This window comes from Lepidochelys kempii, chromosome 4 (assembly GCF_965140265.1).
Source record: "Lepidochelys kempii isolate rLepKem1 chromosome 4, rLepKem1.hap2, whole genome shotgun sequence".
NCBI classification, from domain to species: Eukaryota; Metazoa; Chordata; order Testudines; family Cheloniidae; genus Lepidochelys; species Lepidochelys kempii.
Window position 1 is genome coordinate 91,976,771 of NC_133259.1, and position 20,142 is coordinate 91,996,912.

At 41.6% G+C, this 20,142-nt stretch overlaps 1 protein-coding gene across 3 annotated transcripts in view; it reads right to left on the reverse strand.

The window, feature by feature from the left end:
* GABRB1 (gamma-aminobutyric acid type A receptor subunit beta1) overlaps positions 1–20,142 on the reverse strand; it is a 261,371-nt gene that overhangs the window by 112,187 nt on the left and 129,042 nt on the right. Inside the window, exon 1 of one of the 3 annotated variants that reach the window (XM_073342128.1) lies at positions 991–1,065. The exons of the other annotated variants lie outside the window; for them this stretch is intronic. The gene's annotated coding sequence lies outside the window, so the exon portion shown is untranslated. Of the gene's footprint in view, positions 1–990; positions 1,066–20,142 lie in introns of those variants that run through there. 3 annotated transcript variants of the gene reach the window in all.

The following is a 20,142-nucleotide window of genomic DNA, read 5'->3' on the forward strand; positions in this document are numbered from 1 at the left end:
TGATTTCCCCCACCTCTGAATCTGCTGATTTTTAAGCGTAGTCAGTTTTTTAAACTAGATTTAAAACTAGATTTAAAAAGAAAATTCAATTTAGAAAAATAAATTAAAGTTGTCCTTTTAAAAAAATAGCCTAGACTGTGCAAACTTGTTTTTCCTTGTTTCCCACCCAATCCAACATTGTGCATTCAAAAGTTCAACTTGAACTCTGATGTTAAGTTCATATTTCTTTAGGAACAACTATGATCACACGAGAGAGCACAGAAAAAAAATTAAGGTATAAAAAGGTGTGGAAAAACAGAGCAGAAAACGAACAGTGTGAAAAATGACAAAGAGAACTGTTGAGGAGGAGAAAAGTCCAACTGGGGCGGGGTGGGGGCAGAGAAATACTTAGAATTTCAAGATCTAGGGTTTCTAATTTTTCCAGCCTATCCTTTAAGTCTAGGTAGCATTCTGATTGTTGTTTGCTCAGAATTGTGACCTTCTGGCAGTATTACAAGACTTAAGATACCAACCTTTCTGAGAATGCAAGATGAATGATTCTGTCTGCACTTATGTATGAGAAGCTAAAACTCCCAGATTTATTTTGTTTAATAAGGCTGTTGGTTCCCAAGATATAGACGTAAAGCATACACTGTGCTTCATAGCAGCATGAATAGTATTAATTCTAACTTGTATGCATGTTAAAGCTTAATTAAATTGCATTTGAGATAATAAAACCGTGACTTAGTCTGCCACTGGTCAACAAATTCTAATTAGTGATTCAGGGCTCAGTATTTCAATGATCATTTTCTTGATGAAGATAGAAACATCCATTTCTTAAATGCCTACATGTTATCCATGCCTCAGTAGGAATAGAAATAACTAGAAGGCTACACTGAACTCCCGCTGATTCTCTTATTACACGCTGTAACAATCAATATATAAAGGTAATTAAAACCAAGAATGCTGATCTTAACAGGATGCTTTGTTCCATATGGAGCAGGCACTTACTGGATTTATCAATCTTCCAGGATTTTCTTTTTCAGATATCCAGTTGATGGTAATTGATCAATATCTCCTTTAGGATATGGGATATGTTTTGCTTGTGAGTTCTCAGTCTGGGGGGAGTCACAACACAAAGAGTTCTGGCGTGGGTATTTTGACTAGAATCATAGAATATCAGGGTTGGAAGGGACCTCAGGAGGTCATCTAGTCCAACCCCCTGCTCAAAGCAGGACCAGTTCCCAACTAAATCATCCCAGCCAGGGCTTTGTCAAGCCTGACCTTAAAAACTTCTAAGAAAGGAGATTCCACCACCTCCATAGGTAACACATTCCAGTGTTTCACCACCCTCCTAGTGAAAAAGTTTTTCCTAATATCCAACCTAAACCTCCCCCACTACAACTTGAGACCATTACTCCTTGTTCTGTCATCCGCTACCACTGAGAACAGTCTAAATCCATCCTCTTTGGAACCCCCTTTCAGTTAGTTGAAAGCAGCTATCAAATCCCCCCTCATTCTTCTCTTCCACAGACTAAACAGTCCCAGTTACCTCAGCCTCTCCTCATAAGTCATGTGTTTCAGTCCCCTAATCATTTTTGTTGCCCTCCGCTGGACTCTTTCCAATTTTTCCACATCCTTCTTGTAGTGTGGGGCCCAAAACTGGACACAGTACTCCAGATGAGGCCTCACCAATGTCGAATAGAGGGGAACGATCATGTCCCTCGATCTGCTGGCAATGCCCCTAATGCCATTGGCCTTGTTGGCAACAAGGGCACACTGTTGACTCATATCCAGCTTCTCATCCACTGTAACCTGTAGGTCCTTTTCTGCAGAACTGCTGCCGAGCCATTCGGTCCCTAGTCTGTAGCGGTGCATGGGATTCTTCCGTCCTAAGTGCAGGACTCTGCACTTGTCCTTGTTGAACCTCATCAGATTTCTTTTGGCCCAATCCTCTAATTTGTCTAGGTCCCTCTGTATCCTATCCCTACCCTCCAGCATGTCTACTTCTCCTCCCAGTTTAGTGTCATCAGCAAACTTGCTGAGGGTGCAATCCACACCGTCCTCCAGATCATTTATGAAGATATTGAACAAAACCGGCCCAAGGACGACCCTTGGGGCACTCCACTTGATACCAGCTGCCAACTAGACATGGAGCCATTGATCACTACCCATTGAGCCCGACAATCTAGCCAGCTTTTTATCCACCTTATAGTCCATTCATCCAGCCCATACTTTTTTAACTTACTGGCAAGAATACTGTGGGAGACCATGTCAAAAGCTTTGCTAAAGTCAAGGAACAACACGACCACTGCTTTTCCCTCATCCACAGAGCCAGTTATCTCGTCATAGAAGGCAATTAGATTAGTCAGGCATGACTTGCCCTTGGTGAATCCATGCTCACTATTCCTGATCACTTTCCTCTCCTCTAAGTGCTTCAGAATTGATTCCTTGAGGACCTGCTCCATGATTTTTCCAGGGACTGAGGTGAGGCTGACTGGCCTGTAGTTCCCAGGATCCTCCTTCTTCCCTTTTTTAAAGATGGGCACTACATTAGCCTTTTTCCAGTCGTCTGGGACTTCCCCCGATCGCCATGAGTTTTCAAAGATAATGGCTCTGCAATCACAGAGCTGTGTGAATGATCAATTTTTTTGGTTCACTGGCCAAACCAAAACATCAAAAATATCCTTCATTTAGATTGACCTGAAACATTATTTTTTGGGTTTCTTGGCCAAAAAAATCTGAAAAAAACTGTTGGTTTAACATAATGTTTTGTTTAGATTTTGGGCATTTAAAATGACTTTTAATAAAAGCAAAGGAAATTTGGAAATGTCATTCACAAAACCACCACCGGAGGAGGCATTTCCCCTTCTAATACTCTATAGCCCCATGGTTACAGTGCTCACCTGGGGTGTGAGAGATCTGTGTTCAAATTCTCGCTCTCTCTGATTTAGAGGAGGACTTGAACTTGGGTTTCCCACATCCCATCTGAGAACCCTTACCATGGGGGACACTACTTCCTCCTCCACTGGCCAGTGGTTTTATGAATGGTGCTTAAGTCTCTTTGAATCTAGCCCAAATTTTTGGGGGGGTTTGTGGTGGGATGTTCACCCCAGACCAGCATGGATGGGGCTAAAGGGGCACGAGAGGCCAATTAACCTTAGGCGGCACTGGCTGGGGAGCTCAAGGGCCATGAGACTGACTGAGAACAAAGCTCACCTGGGCAGTAAGGTCTGAGAGGGATAGATCTCAACTGCTGGTTCAAGGGTCCCTGGACTGGAACCCAGTGAAGAGGATGGGCTCGAGTTCCCCTACACACTAATGCGGGAGTAGTGCAGTCAGTACAGTGGAGATGGAGACTGCCTGAGATTTTGAGGAAGGAGACTCTAATAATATCCCAGAAGGAGAGGACAATGATGACTTGGCCGGAGGGCTAAGCCACAAAGGAGAGGCACTACACTCTGGACTAGCAGGAGGGCAGCCGCAGAGTGAGTGACTGGGAAAAAGGGGCAAGCGACTGCCAGATGGGATGTGGACAGTGGCGAGCTAATTTCCTAGATGAGCCGCAAGGGGGTGCTGCCAAATGGTGAGCAGCAAACCCCGTGAAAGGGCTGGAGCTCTTTAGAACATTCATGTTGGTTGGCCTGAATCTGCATTTTTCAGTGAATAATCTATTAATCCAACAAGTTCTGCTGAGCTCTAGTCATGCCCCTCCTCCCTATCTTTATGTGTAGATGGGAGGGGAATCCTGAAACTTCTTTCCATTTTAACGTTGGATCACAGTTCTGAAAAGGTTGAGAACCATACTTTTGGAACAATATTTCTATTTATGCCTCTCCATGATATTTCTTGTATGATAAATTCAAAAATTAAAATAAAAACCTATGAAAGTTATAACATTAATTAATTCAATGAATTTCTGCAGCATTGATCTTTCATGTCTTGAACCATTTCTCTTGCAGAATGTAGAACTATGTATTTATCAGGCTAAAATGATGTTGAATTTCATAATAATTGCAAGATCCTGTCAGATTGCTGTGAAATGATGGCATTCCAATTCTTATTTTTATGTATTCTGGTAGACTCCACAATGTGCTAGGTACAGTCCATGCACACAGGAAGGGTCCCTGCCTCAAAAACTTTTCTGTATTGGCACCTGTGAATGATGATAGTTAATGGGTACTGTTTCCCTATGGACCTAGAGCTCCCACCATCCCTCATGTGAACCAAAAAGGTATATTTGATTGTTAGTTTATTGGCCAAAGTTCCCAAAAAAGTGTTGCTGCAAAGTAATGCTAAAAGAGAGACAATGCAGAATTACTCATGTACCTAGTTTTGCTCTGTAAGCAGTCTCTATCTAAGATCATGACACACTTTCATAGCCTATTTTTAAAGTAGAAAACAGTGTTTGTGACTGGCAAATGAAATTATAATGGAAACCACATGAAAGGGCATATATAATAGAATTCTGTAAAGGAACATGATTCACTTGATAGGTGCATAACTTCAATATGACATTAACATATGATTGGATAATACATAAAATGTAACCAACTGTAAAATTAAATGATTGATTGAAAAGTGTTACTTGCAACCTAGTATTGTCTCTGTTGAATAGGCCAAAACTGTTGTGACCTTTTGTACTTTGAAAATTTGGAGTGTATTGGGACATAATGGAATATGTAACTATCTAGATGATTGACCTCAGGGGTGACATCTCATTGTGATTGGTGGTGATAAGAGTATAGCTCACTGAAAATTATAGAATGAAGTAAACACGTAGGGTGTAAAAACCTATGAAATGATTACCAAGTTGGACCTAAGAAATGCTGTAACCTGGATTCCCAGGAAGGATGACTAGAGACTTTTCCTTTTTGTGCTTGTGCTGATTAATCCTAGATGTCTAATCTTTGATTAATAAAAAGCAATTGAGCATAACCATTTGATGTCTCATTAATTAATGAACTGAATACCCATTACAAAGTGTATATCCATATTTGTTAATAAAGTATAATTAATCAAGGTACGAAAAGGTAACAGTGACTGGTATGTGTTCTTGTCACTAGAAAATGGGTCAATATAAATAAAAGCAGAGAGGGATGGATGTTGAAAAGACTGAACCAGATGGGCTCAGACAAGTATTTTAAATTTTTAGGATACACACATAACTCACATTTTGTGGCTTGAGAGCCAGGGACATTTTCTCCTTCTAGTAAATCAGGTTTCTGCAAACTCTCTGTAGCAGTCTGGACCAATAGGTTCTTTTGTTTTGTATCATTTCACAAAGGTTAATCTCCAGATTTTCCCTGTCAGCAAACTTCCCAATGAGGATGGTATCAAATGAGTTATTCTGTAGCTCTTAATACTTTACACTATTTGGATAAGACAACAAATGATTCAACCAACGTATTGACAAATATTGACATATTAACAGGCCATGTTACTGACAGGTTCCAGATTAGGAAATGGAGACTTTGAAGAACTCGTTTATGGTACAGAATATCTCCTCTTCACCAGTCAGGAATCTGGACTCTCAAGCTCTAAGTAGTAATGCCCACTGGAACCTATATTTAATGTAATTAAGTGACACAGCACCCAAACTAGAATTTCCTGGATGGATTAAAGCTTTAAGTCCAAGGAATTCTAGTATGGGTGCTGTGTCACTTAATTACATTTTTTGGGGTGGGGGCAGGGAATTGATTAGGTTTTTTTGTGGTAATGTTTGGCTTACAGTGTTGATAGGCTCTGGTTACAGAGAAGAGAATTGTGCTATGTATGTAAACCTGTGTCCTGTCATCTATAATATGACTAGAACGCATTGTACAAGTGATGAATATTAGGAGCTAGGAGGAAACTTTTTCTTAGTGGCAGGTTATCGCATAACAGCCTACTGACTGATCTATTTTTGCACCTTCCTCTGTAATATAAGGCCCTGGCCACTGTAGATGACAGGATAAGAACATAAAAATGGCCACACAAGGTCAGACCAATGGTCCATTCGGCCCAGTATCCTGTCTTTTGACAATGGCTAATGCCAGGTGCTTCGGACGAAATGAACAGAACAGGCAATTATCAAGTGATCCATCCCCTGTCGTCCAGTCCCAGCATCTGACAGTTAGAGGCTTAGCCATCTTGGTTAATAGCCATTGATAGACCTATTCTCCATGAACGTATCTAATGTTTTTTAACCCACTTATTCTTTTGACCTCCACAACATCCCCTGGCAATGAGTTCCACAGGTTTATTGGGTGTTGTATGAAGAAGTATTTCCTTATATTTTAAATCTGCTGCCTCTTAATTTCATTAGGTGACCCTGGGTACTTGTGTTACATGAAGGGGTAAATAACACTTCCTTATTCACCTCTTCTACACCATTCATGATTTTGTAGACCTCTATCATATCCTCACCCCTTAGTTATCTCTTTTCTAAACAGAACATTCCAGTCTTTTTCATCTCTTCTCATATGGAAGCTGTTCCATACCCCTAATCTTTTTTCCCTTTTGCCCTTCGCTTTACTTTTTCCATTTCTAATGTATCTTTTTTCAGATGAGGCGACCAGAACAGCACACAGTATGCAAGGTGTGGCTGTACCATGGAATTATATAGTGGCATTGTGATATTTTCTGTCTTATTATCTATTCCTTTCCTAATGATTCACAACATTGTGTAATTGCCAGGATGTGGTGTTACGTTAACTATCCTCCAGTCATCTGGTAGAGGCTGATTTAAACAGGAGGCTACATACCACAATTTTGCAATTTCATATTTGAGTTCCTTCAGAACACTTGGGTGAATACTATCTGGTTCCGTTGATTTATTATTATTTAATTTATTGTTTTGTTCCAAAACTTCCTCTATTGACACCTTAAACTGGGGCAGTTCCTCAGATCTGTCACCTAAAAAACATGGCTCAGGTTTGAGAATCTCCCTCACATCCTCTGCACTGAAGAATGATGCAAGGAATTTATTTAGCTTCTCAGCAATGGCCTTTTCTATTCCATGCTGGAATAGATGGGCCATTGCTCTAATCAAATATCACAGTTCCTGTGCTTTCTGAGTGGTTAGAAACCACACTGAGCAGTGTGCACAATAAATACCCAAATTACCAGATTTGGAGATTTGTTTCAGATTCAAACCTTAGTCCAGATCCATAGAAAGGTTCACTGAGAATGACAATACTTTTGAAGGACACTGACCCCAGTTTTGAATAAAGCTTGGCCAGCTTATGATTTTTCAGTGAAATCCATACTTTTTAATGGTTTGAACACCAAACCTGCTTTAAATAAATGGGATAGTGGTGGAAATGACAGAGATCTCTCATTGGCTTGGTTCTCAGGTGGCATTTGAGCAAAATGCACTAGTAAATGTCATTCCAGAATCCTGATGCTACAATAAACTGAAGATAACCTTGTAGTAAAATGCAAATTACTTTCACTTTTAGATAAGTAGCAGTTTCTTAAAATCTGGGGTCACTTGGTTAATAGATTGAAATAAACATATATTTTATATATTTCTGCTAAAGTAACAGTCCCCGTACAAACATCAGCGATCAAGAACATAGGTAAATAGAGCACTTTCTGGATGATTTCAGTTCTATTAAAATGATAACACTGGCACAGATATAATCCTGGTTCTCTTATATGTTTCATGCCATTTAAGTCAATCCGCTAATTTCCCTCAAATCAGTTTTTTGAAAATTAGGAAAAAGTTATTTTTAGTGCAGATAAAACCAAACACAGATTAAAATGCATTTGGTATCATTTTATGAAATGTCACGCTTCTGGGATGAGCAAAATAGCTACAGTTTTAACTAGTTTTGAATGCTGTGTGTGGTAGAACACAGCAGAGCAGACTTTTTGTGTATCCAAAATGTGAAACAGGATTGCAGCATTTTGTGGCATATGGCAGGGATAGCCATTACAAACGGGATAAGAAAGCCCCACTTAGGTTTAAAAAAAAATTGGTCAAGTGAAAACCAAGGATATGGCATCCATTTCTCTGTATTAACATGTATGTGACAAACTGCTTGAAACCCTTCTTGTATGGATCCTAATCTCTAGGTCAGTGGTTCTCAACCTTTTTTTTTTGCAGACCACTTGAAAATTGCTGAGGGTCTCGGCAGACCACTTAATGATCTTTCCAAATGTTGTTTGTACCATTAGATAACTATTGTAAAACACTTTGGATAAAAGGGCTATATTAAAAAAAACTTAATTACAATTAATGTTTTTTTGTTCTACAAAGAAAAGCACACAACTCCTATTTTAATATCAGTAGTCTTACCTTTCTAGTGAGATGGATGTGCCTTCTGTCCTACACCACGGCAGCCCCTGAGCTGGGGCTGAGAAGGAGGGGGTTCTATTCCCAGCCACAGAGCTGAGGCTGACAAGGAGGGCCGTCTCTCCCCAGCAGCCGCAGACTTGGAACTGGGGAAAGTCGCCTCTTTCTCTGACCACCACAGCCCTGCACGTCCCAGATTCCTCCCACCCCCCCTTCTCACCCTACTGCCCCCTCCCACCATCCCATATTCCCCCCGCAAGGCCACTACCTCACCTTACATGTGCATCTTCTCCAGGGTCCAAGCACCTAATTAGTGGAGCCCTGCCTAGGCATGGACCAGGGACCCTATTGTGCTAAGCATTGTATAAACACAGAACAGAAATATGTCTCTGCTCCCCAAAGATTGTGTTTGTCAAGGGCGGAGAACAGAAATGTTGCAGTAATTGAGTCTCAAGATGAGAGCTTGGATGAGAGTTTTAGAGTGGTCCCTCAGCACAAACTTCACGTACTTGAGCCGATGATTGTCCCGGTTAAAAGATAGTCTGTGAAAATGTGATGAATAAGAGAACCTGTTCTATTGGGCAGTGTCATAAATGTAAAGGGAAGGGTAAACCCCTTTAAAATCCCTCCTGGCCAGGGGAAAGCTCCTCTCACCTGTAAAGGGTTAAGAAGCTAAAGGTAACCTTGCTGGCACCTGACCAAAATGACCAATGAGGAGACAAGATACTTTCAAAAGCTGGGAGGAGGGAGAGAAACAAAGGGTCTGTGTCTGTCTGTATGCTGGTTTCTGCCAGGGATAGACCAGGAATGGAGCCTTAGAACTTTTAGTAAGTAATCTAGCTAGGTATGTGTTAGATTATGATTTCTTTAAATGGCTGAGAAAAGAATTGTGCTGAATAGAATAACTATTTCTGTCTGTGTATCTTTTTTGTAACTTAAGGTTTTGCCTAGAGGGGTTCTCTATGTTTTTGAATCTAATTACCCTGTAAGATATCTACCATCCTGATTTTACAGGGGGGATTTCTTTATTTCTATTTACTTCTATTTTTTATTAAAAGTCTTCTTGTAAAACACTGAATGCTTTTTCATTGTTCTCAGATCCAAGGGTTTGGGTCTGTGGTCACCTATGCAAATTGGTGAGGCTTTTTATCCAACATTTCCCAGGAAAGGGGGGGTGCAAGTGTTGGGAGGATTGTTCATTGTTCTTAAGATCCAAGGGTCTGGGTCTGTAGTCACCTCGGCAAATTGGTGAGGCTTTTTACCAAACCTTGTCCAGGAAGTGGGGTGCAAGGTTTTGGGAAGTATTTTGGGGGGAAGGACGCGTCCAAACAGCTCTTCCCCAGTAACCAGTATTAGTTTGGTGGTGGTAGCGGCCAGTCCAAGGATAACGGGTGTAATATTTTGTACCTTGGGGAAGTTTTGACCTAAGCTGGTAAAGATAAGCTTAGGAGGTTTTTCATGCAGGTCCCCACATCTGTACCCTAGAGTTCAGAGTGGGGGAGGAACCTTGACAGGCAGCTAGAACAAAATGCCTTGAACCAACAAACTTTTTCTAAATCTGCCTCTAGGCACAGAGCTAACCATTGGCTGAACACTGATTGATTATGAGTTCAGAGAATGAAGTTGTGGAAACCTTCCACAGCCAGATGTGCACAGCAACATACTCGTGTGCACATGTGAACATTTAAAAACTTCGTTTGGATAGCATTTCAATATTAGAATTTGGCCCTGTCTCCAAACACCAGTTTTGATTCAGCAAAAAATTGTGTGGTCTTCTAATAGCACAAAAATCATGAGTGCACATTATATACATTAGAGAGACAAGGTGGGTGCGGTAATATCTTTTATTGCACTATCTTCCGTTGGTGAAGACACAAGTTTTCGAGCTACACAGAGCTCTTCTTCAGGTCTGGGAAAGGTACACAGTTTTACAGCTAAATACAAAGTGGAACAGATTGTTTAGCATAAGTAGTTAACACACATTCTAAGAGATCATTCAAAGTGACATGTCCCATTAACTTCAGTCATAGAACAAAAAAGGTGGGGTTGTGGGTTACAGATTGTTGTAATAAGCCATACATTTAGTGTGTTTATTAAGACCAGGCTTTTTAGTGTCTAGCAAAGTTATGAATTTAAGCTCCCAGGCTTGTCTTTTGAAGCTCCCAGGCTTGACAAAGCCCTGGCTGGGATGATTTAGTTGGGGATTGGTCCTGCTTTGAGCAGGGGGTTGGACTAGATGACCTCCTGAGGTCCCTTCCAACCCTGATATTCTATGTTCTATGACTCTATGAAGGTGTTGTGCCAGTTTTCTTTGAGGATGAGAACTGAGAGGTCCGATATGGAGTAACTGCTTTCTGAAAAGTGTTCAGTCATAGGTGATATGGTGTTTTTGTCTTTTTTCTTTTTTCTGTGGGAGTTCATTTGAGAGCATAGTGATTGTCTGGTTTCACCTACATTTGATAGCATAGTGATTGTCTGGTTTCAGCCACATAGTTATTAGGTCATTTAGTGCACTGGATGAGGTATGCCACATGTTGTGATAGGCATATATAGAATCCATGGATCTTGAAAAATATGTTGTGGGGGGGGGTATTGATCATCATAGCAGTGGAGATATGTCTGTAAATTTTGCATTTGTTGTTATGGCAGGGTCTGATGCTGCTTTGAGTTGATTGGTGCTGTTCTGTGGGGAGCTTGCTTCTGATGATGAGCTTGGAGAGTTTGGGGGTTGTCTGAAGGCCAGAAGTGGGGGTTCAGGAAAGGTTTCTTTCAGAATGTGGTCCCCATCAAGTATTGATTGCAATTGTTTAATGATACTCCATGTGGGTTTCAGTATGGGGTAGTAGCTGACAATTAGGGATATGCGGTTGGAGTTTTCCCCACTCCCTGTATTGAAGCAGGTTCTCTTGGGGTATTTGGGTGGCCCATTCCATGATGCGATCTTCTTCTCTGGTGGAGTTTCCTTGTTTGGTGAAGGTGGTTTTAAGTGTATTAAGGTGTGTATTCCACATGTTCTCCTCTGTTGTATCAGAGTGCCTAGCTATGGATAACAGATTGTTTTGTGTTTGGGATGGTTACTGGATCTGTGAGGTAAGTATGATGATCTGTGGGTTTCTTGTATACAGTTGTCTGTATGGTTCCATTGCTGAAGCTGATCATGGTTTCCAGAAATTTGATGCTAGGTCAGGAGTGTTCTAGAAAGAGTTTGATGAATGGGTGCTGGTGGTTGAAGCTGTGGTGGAAATCTGAAAGAGTTTAGGTCATCCGTCTATAGGATGAAACTAGCATCAATGTATCTCAGGTATATAATTAGTTTTGTGGTGCATTTGTCCAGAAATTCTTCCTCAAGGTGGCCCATGAAGAGGTTGGCATACTGGGGAGCCATCTTATTACCCATGGCTGTTCCCATGGTTTGAACAAAGTGTTTTGTCATTGAATGTAAAGTTGTTATGGGTGAGGATTAAATGGATGGTTTGGCGATGTGTTTGGGGTGAATATCTGAGGGTTGTCCATTGTATTGTAGATATTTGAGGTAGGCAGCAATGCAGTCATTGTGATGGATGTTGGTGTAGAGGGAATTGACATCCATAGTGGCAAGGATGGTGTTCTGGTTGTTAAGGTTGCAGAGTTGCTGGAGGAAGTCAGCTGTGTCTTAGAGGAAGCTGGCTGTTGCTGTGGTGAGTGATTTGAAGATGATTTCAGTAAATCCTCATATTCCTTCAATAAGAGTGCCATGGCCAGATATGATGTGTCTGCCTGGGTTCCCTTATTTGTATATCTTGGGAAGCATGTGCACGGTCCTTGGGGTGCAGGTGGGGGCTCATGGGGGATGAGGTTATAGAGTTTCTTTTGGAGTTGTTTGGGGAAGGATTTGGTGATATCCTTAAATTCTTGGGTGAATTGTGGTGTGGTATCTTCTTTGAGTTCTTTATAGTAGATAGCATTGGGGAGATGTCAGTTGGCCTAGTTGACATAGTCATCACAGTTGAGAACTATGATGGCATGCCCTTTGTTTACAGCTTTGATCACTATCTAGTGGTTGCATTTTCAGGGACTATATAGATGTGATGTTTGTTAAGGATTTCACAGTCAATTTCCTGAAGCAATCAATGTAATGGTCAAATGTGTGGTTTTGCCCATGTAACAATGCTGCCTCTGGCAGGACACAACTGAGAGTATCAGTTCAGGACAAATTGCTTAGAGCAGGGCAGTTACAGCCCAAAGCTGGAGTTCCTTTACTATTAAGGCATGCCAAACCAGCCAAACAGAAGACTTTGGTTTTACCCCACTTCTAGCTAACAAGCAATTGCCTTGTATCACCACCAGCACCACTCCTTATGGGGACAAATGGTTCTGAAAACCGATACCCCAGTAAAAGAAAAATGGTTCTCCTGATTCCAAAGAACCAAGCCCCAGACCAGGTTGATATACAAGTCAGATCTTACCCACAAATCGCAATGTTGCCAATCCTTTAGAATCTAAAATCTAAAGGTTTGTTCATAAAAAGCAATATAGATGAGAGCTAAAATTGGTTAAATGGAATCAATTACATACAGTAATGGCAAAGTTCTTGGTTCAGGCTTGTAGCAGTGATGAAATAAACTGCAGGTTCAAAGCAAGCCTCTGGAGTACATCCACAACTTGGATGGGTCATTCAGTCTTTTGTTCAGAGCTTCAGTTTGTAGCAAAGTTCCTCCAGAGGTAAGAAGCAGGATTGAAGACAAAATGGAGATGATGCAGCTGCCTTTCATAGTGCTTTTGCCATGTGGCTTGTGCTTCCTTTGTTCCAAACACAAGCTACCTAGCACATGGCATGGAAAGACCTTAGAGTTCTGTCCCTAGGCATATCCCTGCATGCCTTTCTGAGTCACAAGGTGTAACTGCCTTCTGTCAATGAGTCAGTTGTATAGCTGATGGTCCTTAATGGGTCGTCAAGCAGGCTAAGCAGTGCTGATGCCAAATTGTCTCAGGTGTCACCCAAAAATGATACATGCAGGCAGATAGCATAATCATAACATCAAATCATAACCTTTTCATGGACACCTTAGTGACCTCCTTTGTACAAGATTTGGTGCCACTATAGGACCTTGATTGCAACAATGATCTATACGGTCACAGTTAAGAACATAACATAAGAATGGCCATACTGGATCAGACCAAAGGACCATCCAGCCCAGTATCCTGTCTGCTGACAGTGGCTAATGCTAGGTGCCCCAGAGGGAGTGAACCTAACAGGTAATGATCAAGTGATCTCTCTCCTGCCATCCATCTCCACCCTCTGACAAACAGAGGCTAGGAACACGATTCCTTACCCATCCTGGCTAATAGTCATTAATAGACTTAACCTCCATGAATTTATCTAGTTCTCTTTTAAACCCTGTTATAGTCCTAGCCTTCACAACCTCCTCAGGCAAGTTCATATTAATAACATCACAGCCCATTGTGGCATGTCCAGTCAGATTAGTCTTTTTTCTTATGACTATCAGTGGAGACATGGTAATTGTGGGTGGTGTCATGATTTTGGAAATAAGTCTTTGAGGTGAAGTCAGTGAAAGAATTCTTCGAGTTCTCTGCATGTTAATAAGGGATCAGGTTCTGTGGTGGGGCAGAAGTTGTCTTTTGGAGAGTACAGATCATTTAGCTCTGCTTAGGGGGAGTCTTGATAAATTGATGATTTTGGGGTCTTGTGTACTGTCCATGTGTTGGGTCCTGGTGGCATGGTTTCTCCTGGAGGTGGTGTTCTGTGGGTTGTGGAGATGTTGTAGTTGTTTCCATTTTTTGTTTTTGTGTTGGATGGCTATCATCAGGGTTTTTGATAGCTGTTTTGGGTTTCTTGCCTGATCTCCAGGTAGTTTTCCTGTTTTTCCCTTCCAGTGTGTGGGAGTTTGTGAAGTGCAGGAGGTGATTCCTCAGTTTTTTGGAAGTCCTTCTGCTGAGCTATTCAGTGTATCTGGAGTTCTATGTAGTGATCAGAGGATTATAGATGGTGAGTCCTTTGGGAATGATGTTTTGTTTCTTGCATTTGCTCGGGAAGTAGATACCACTGTTATGTTGTGCTTCCTTTTTCTTTGTGCTGTGGAGTTTTCATTTCAGAAAGCCAAATTTGATGTCTTCCATTGCTGTTTGCAGTACATAAGATGGCCATACTGGGTCTGACCAAAGGTCCATCTAGCTCAGTATCCTGTCTTCCGGCAATGGCCAATGCCAGGTGCCCCAGAGGGAATGAACAGAACAGGTAATAATCAAGTGCTACTTCCTGTCACCCATTCCCAGCTTCTGACAGTGTTGGTGTAGCTGTGTTGGTCCCAGGATATTAGAGAAATAAGGTGGGTGAGATAATATCTTTTATTTGACCAACTTCTGTTGGTGAACAAGATAAACTTTTGAGCTACACAGAGCTCTTCATCAGGTCTGGGAAACTTAGTATGTCACAGCTAAATACAATGTGGAATAGATTGTTTATCATAAGTAGTTAACATGTATTCTAAGGGGCTATTCAAGGTCAGTGTCCCATTAACACCTCTGCAGTCATAGGACAAAAAGGAGGTTAGTGGGTTACAGATTGTCGTAATAAACTGTAAATCCAGTGTATTTATTAAGATCATGATTTTTAGTGTCTAGCTAAGGGCTTGTCTACATTACCTGATGGATCGACGGGCAGCGATCGATCCAGCGAGGGTCAATTTATCGGGGGTCTAGTCTAGATGTGATAAATCAACTGCCGAGCACTCTCTCGTTGACTCCGGTACTCCATCAGGTTGAGAGGCACAGGCGGAGTTGATGGGAGAGCGTCAGTTGTTGACTTACCGCAGTGAAGACACTGCGGTAGGTAGATCGAAGTATGTCAACTTCAACTAAGTTGCGTAACTTAGATCGATCCATCCCCCCCAGTGTAGATCAGGCCTAAGTTATGAATGTAAGCTCCCAAACTCATCTTTTGAAGGTATTGTGTAGGTTCCCTTTGAGAATGGGGACTGAGAGGTTAGATATGGAGTGATTGTTTTGTCAAAACTGTTCATCCAATTTATCAAGACCTGACTGGAGCTGAATTATCTGTACTCTCTAAGAGACTGAAATTCTACCCCACCACAGAACCTGGTACCCTACTAACAGGTGGAGAGCTCAAATAATTGGTTACACTGATGCTGTCTCAGATAACTTATTCCTGTATTTTAGTTGTTTCATAGTTTACGAATGATGTGTAATTTATGTGTAATTTAAGGCCAACACTTCTTTGAACACTTGTGATAAATCATAGCACCTCACTGAAGTTAATATATTTGTGTGTATTACATTGTTAAAACATTACTACTTTGTGATCATAGACTTTAAGGTCAGAATGGACCATCATAATCATCTAGTCTGACCTCCTGCACATTGCAGGCCATAGAACCTCACTCACCCACTCCTGTAATAGACCCCTAATCTCTGGTTGAGTTATTGAAGTCTCAAATCATTGTTTAAAGACTTCAAGTTATAGAGAATCCTCCATTTACACTAGTTTAAACCTTCAAGTGACCTGTACCCCATGCTGCAGAAGAAGACAAACACCCTCAGGGTCTCTGTCAATCTAACACAGAGGAAAATTCCTTCCTGACCCCGAATATGGTGATCAGTTTGACCCTGAGCATATGGGCAAGACCAAGCAGTCACACACCTGGGAAAGAATTCTCTGTAGTAACTCAGAGCCCTCCCAATTTGATTATATGTTTTCAGTAGAAATCTGAAAGTTTCTAATGTGGAGACACTTGTAATTTCTACTGTGTGGTGTTTTGTCACAATATGTCAACTCATCCCATGTCATTCCACCATGAGAGAACAGAATGTGATAGAAAATGCCACAAAGGAATCTGGCCTGCTAGGACATATGGTTACATAAATGAGGACATGAAACCCTCATCAGCTCAAATATAGACAGTAGTAGAATAAGTGACTAAAGTAATTACTGTAATATATCCAGACTGACACATGCTGATATTCAATAGATTTTATAGGCATACATGTCTGTTTAAAAGGAAAACTTGAAATAATTTTGTTTTCAGTTGACAATTTTGTGTCAATGTCCTTTGATCCCTTCTGGTTTGCTATTAAGACTTACATGTAATTTTTATTACAACATTAATTGTTCCCTGTATTGGTGGAGTTGCTTAATGCATTCAGACAAATCTTTAAACTGAAAACTGGTTTGAGTAACTGAAAACCAAAGCATCTTCACAAAGTCTCACCAGCTGAAACACGAGGCTGTGAAAGCAATTTTTAGTAAAAGTTGGTAAATGCAAGAATATGCTTGCAAAGCTTTATCTTTCCTTGGTGAAAATGATGTTAGCTGTTATAGTTCTAGCTGAGTCTAAAGATGGCAATAATTGCACAATTGACTGGCAAAAATGCAATGGGTAGGCATCTCATCATTAAAAATATGTACCATTTTAATTTGGTAAATGTATCATTTGTCCAGTTTCACTTTCATTTGCCCTTGTATCAGGAAGAATTAGTGGGATAGATCATCAAGGTTCTGGTGAAGTCACCAATGTGCTACTTCAGTGTGCAAATGGGATTTAAAGCTGCGTTAATCAGACTGCTGAGAATTCCTTCACTGTGGGGGAATACTTGCTGGCATTAATAAATATTTATTCAGGAATCAAGCACAGGGTCAAAACAAACCCCCAAACTCTTGAGTTCTCATAATGCAATAAATCAGGGTTTTTCAAACTGCGGTCCCGTGGGGGTCCATGAGTAATGTTCAGGGCCGCTGGCCCCACTGATCAACTCCTCCCCCTCCCTCCCAGTGCCTCCTGCATGCCGTGGAACAGCTGTTCAGCGGTGTATAGGAGGCGCTGGGAGGAAGAGGGAGGAGTGAGGATGGGGTGTGCTCAGGGGAGAGGGCAGAAAGAGGCAGGGAAAAGGAGGGGAAGAAGTGGAGTGGGGGTGGGAAGAGTTGGGGCAGAAGTGGGGCTTTGGGGGAAGGGGTGGAGTTGGGGCAGGGCCTGGGGCTGAGTGGGTGGCTTAGGGGTCCGCAAACAATTTTAAATCAAAATGGGTGTCCTTGGGTTGCTAAAGTTTGAGAACCACTGCAATTAATAAATAAGAGGCAGCAGACATCATGTTAATTGAATATTGGAGTTCTATTATACCAAGATTGTACTGTGCTATAAAATAAATATAATATTTAGGTCATCAGTAAAATACTTTTAATAGATCACAGTACCTCATGTACATATGTACACTTGAGGAGTGCATACTGCACACAAAAACTGCCTTGAATCTAAATATCCTACGGAAACATCCAATAATTAAATATCTGGAGGTACTGCAGAAAATGAGATGCAATACAACTCAAATATATGTATAACTTAATCAGTGCAAACATAATTGAAATGACAATTTAAGATGAAATATAGAGTGATGTGAATACTAATATTGATAGAAATGGGGCCATATATTGTGGTACACCAACATATGTAAATCCTGCTGTGATTGCAAGCTATGATTAATTGGAAAAAAGATGATTTTTCAAATTTACTGGACCCTAAGCAGTGTGGGAAGGGTAAGGTTTTGAGAGGATTTGTTAATCGCTGGAAGTGCAAATTTGAAAAAGGCATGTTAACTCATAAGTTACTGGCTTGCCTCGATGTAAAAAAAAAGTATTAGTGCCAAGCTGGTAACAGAATCACATTGATTCTTACCACTGATCTACCTCGGAACTCCTGAGGAATATCTGAAAGTGTATCCTGATCTATAAATAATGGATATTAAGAATGGGTTGTTGCCTAGAATTAAATCATGTACTTTCCAGCAACCCACAGCTACTTCCCCATAAATAGTTGGGCTTGATGCAGGGTATTAGGCAGGACTATGAGAAAATAATGTTCTCAGTCCCACCACACCATGGAGCAGAAGTAACAGACCTACTCCAAGGTCTTTACTGTCATACGTTATAGCACAATCTGGCTGCTGAGAGTGTCTTCCTTGTGAGTATGCTGCAGTCTCTGTATTTCAGGAACAGAGTGAGATCAGGGATAAAATGTTGAAACCACAACTCATTTATATATGTAACAAGATGGTGCCTGCAGACTCTGAGCATACAGACCTTGAGTGGGCCTGCATTATGTAGGAGACCCCTTGCAATGAGTATGCTTGACTCATTTTAAACTGACAGCCCATTGGGTTGCCAATATTGGCTGGCCATATTCCTGCAGGTTTCATAACATGACATAATCTTTCTTTAAAGATTAATCTTTAATTCCTGGAGACTCCAGAACAATCTGGGAGGGTTGAGAACCCTACTTGCCCAACTCCTTGTCAGGACTGCCTAGAAACCTGCTGCTGTTGTATATAATTAGAATCCATATATATACCTGAGCAATATTGGCCTGGGGGTTATGGACTCTTTGCACAAGCTCCTCTAATTCAGCCCTTAGTACAGTGGAACCAGACCAATTCTGCTGCAATGGAGCACTCTGCAGCCATGTATCAGGGACAAAATTGGTTATTAATCAGTATATAGGGAGTCTTGCTGAATCAGCTTTCGGTGAAAGGGTGCTCTTTTAAAAATGCAGAATATAAAATGTTCTTTCTAAATAGAACAGCAAAGAATAAGTTTCAGGGGGTAGCCGTGCTAGTCTGTATCCACAAAAACTACAAGGAGTCCAGTGGCACCTTAAAGACAAACAGATTTATTTGGGCATAAGCTTTCGTGGGTAAAAAACCCCACTTCTTCAGATGCAAGAATAAGTTGTAGCTCAGCAAAGGTTTGACAGGTGAATGTTAGGCATTTTCTGTGCCTCCCATGTTTTCTAGCCAGCGACACTAATCTGGCATCACTTACACACTGAATCTTACATTTTATCTAATTTAAGAGCTGTGTTGTGCATTCAAATTACACACCGTTTAAAAGGGTGTGCCTCAAAGACTTTTTCCTTTCCAACATAATGGGAATGATGCGTCACCTAAAAAAAGGATGTGAACTGAATAAAATGGACTATATTTGCTCAGAGGAATAAGTTACTGTATATTTCTGTTGTCCTCTTGAATCTTGATGCATTTTCAAACATTAAAACACAAGTGAAATTTGACTCTGAGCTCCATTCAGGATGGATTCAACCGGGGTGAAAGTGAGCCCGTACAGCATACTGGTAAGAAGCTGGTACCGGCCAGTACGCAGCCCACGTTAACATCACTTTAACGTCGCTGCCCCTTTTGCATCCCCTGTTGGCAGCCCTGTCGGTATGGTCCCTACCAGCAGGGCTGCTGTCAGGGGGAAGGGGCAGCAACATTAAAGCGCTGCCATGGCAAAGGACCCTCCTTAAAGCGCTGTCCCAGCAGCGCTTTAACGTTATTGCCCGTTTTGCCCTCCCCCTGGGCTGCTGACGGAGGGGGGAGGTGGAGGGGGGCAAAAGGGGCAGCTGCCTGGGGCCAGCGATTTAAAAGGGGATGGGGCTTCCAGCTGCTGCTACTGCAGCAGTGGCTGGAGCCCTGGGCCCTTTTAAATTGCCGTTGGAGCCACAGGCAGCGGGGGACCAGGCAACGTGGATGGGCTGGCAGGGGGAGGCTGACTCCTGCCAGCCCCGCCCCTTCTGGGGCCCGTAGCCGGTCCCCGTACCAGTAAGAATTTAATATTACTTTCACCCCTGGATTCAATTAATGATTTTGATCCTCTCTCCTAGGACCTAGTACAATGGAGTTATGATCCATGCCTAGGGCTCCTAGATGATACGGTAATACAAATAATAATAATATCTGTGTATAGCCCACAGGTGTGCATGGCAAATAAAGAAATCCCTGCTCTAGCTGTGCCCCCTTTCTCCCAGATAACATCCCCTTTGCAATGGGCTGGGAGGTGAGGCACAAAGGAACCACTACTCCTGTCCTCTGCCACTTAAAGG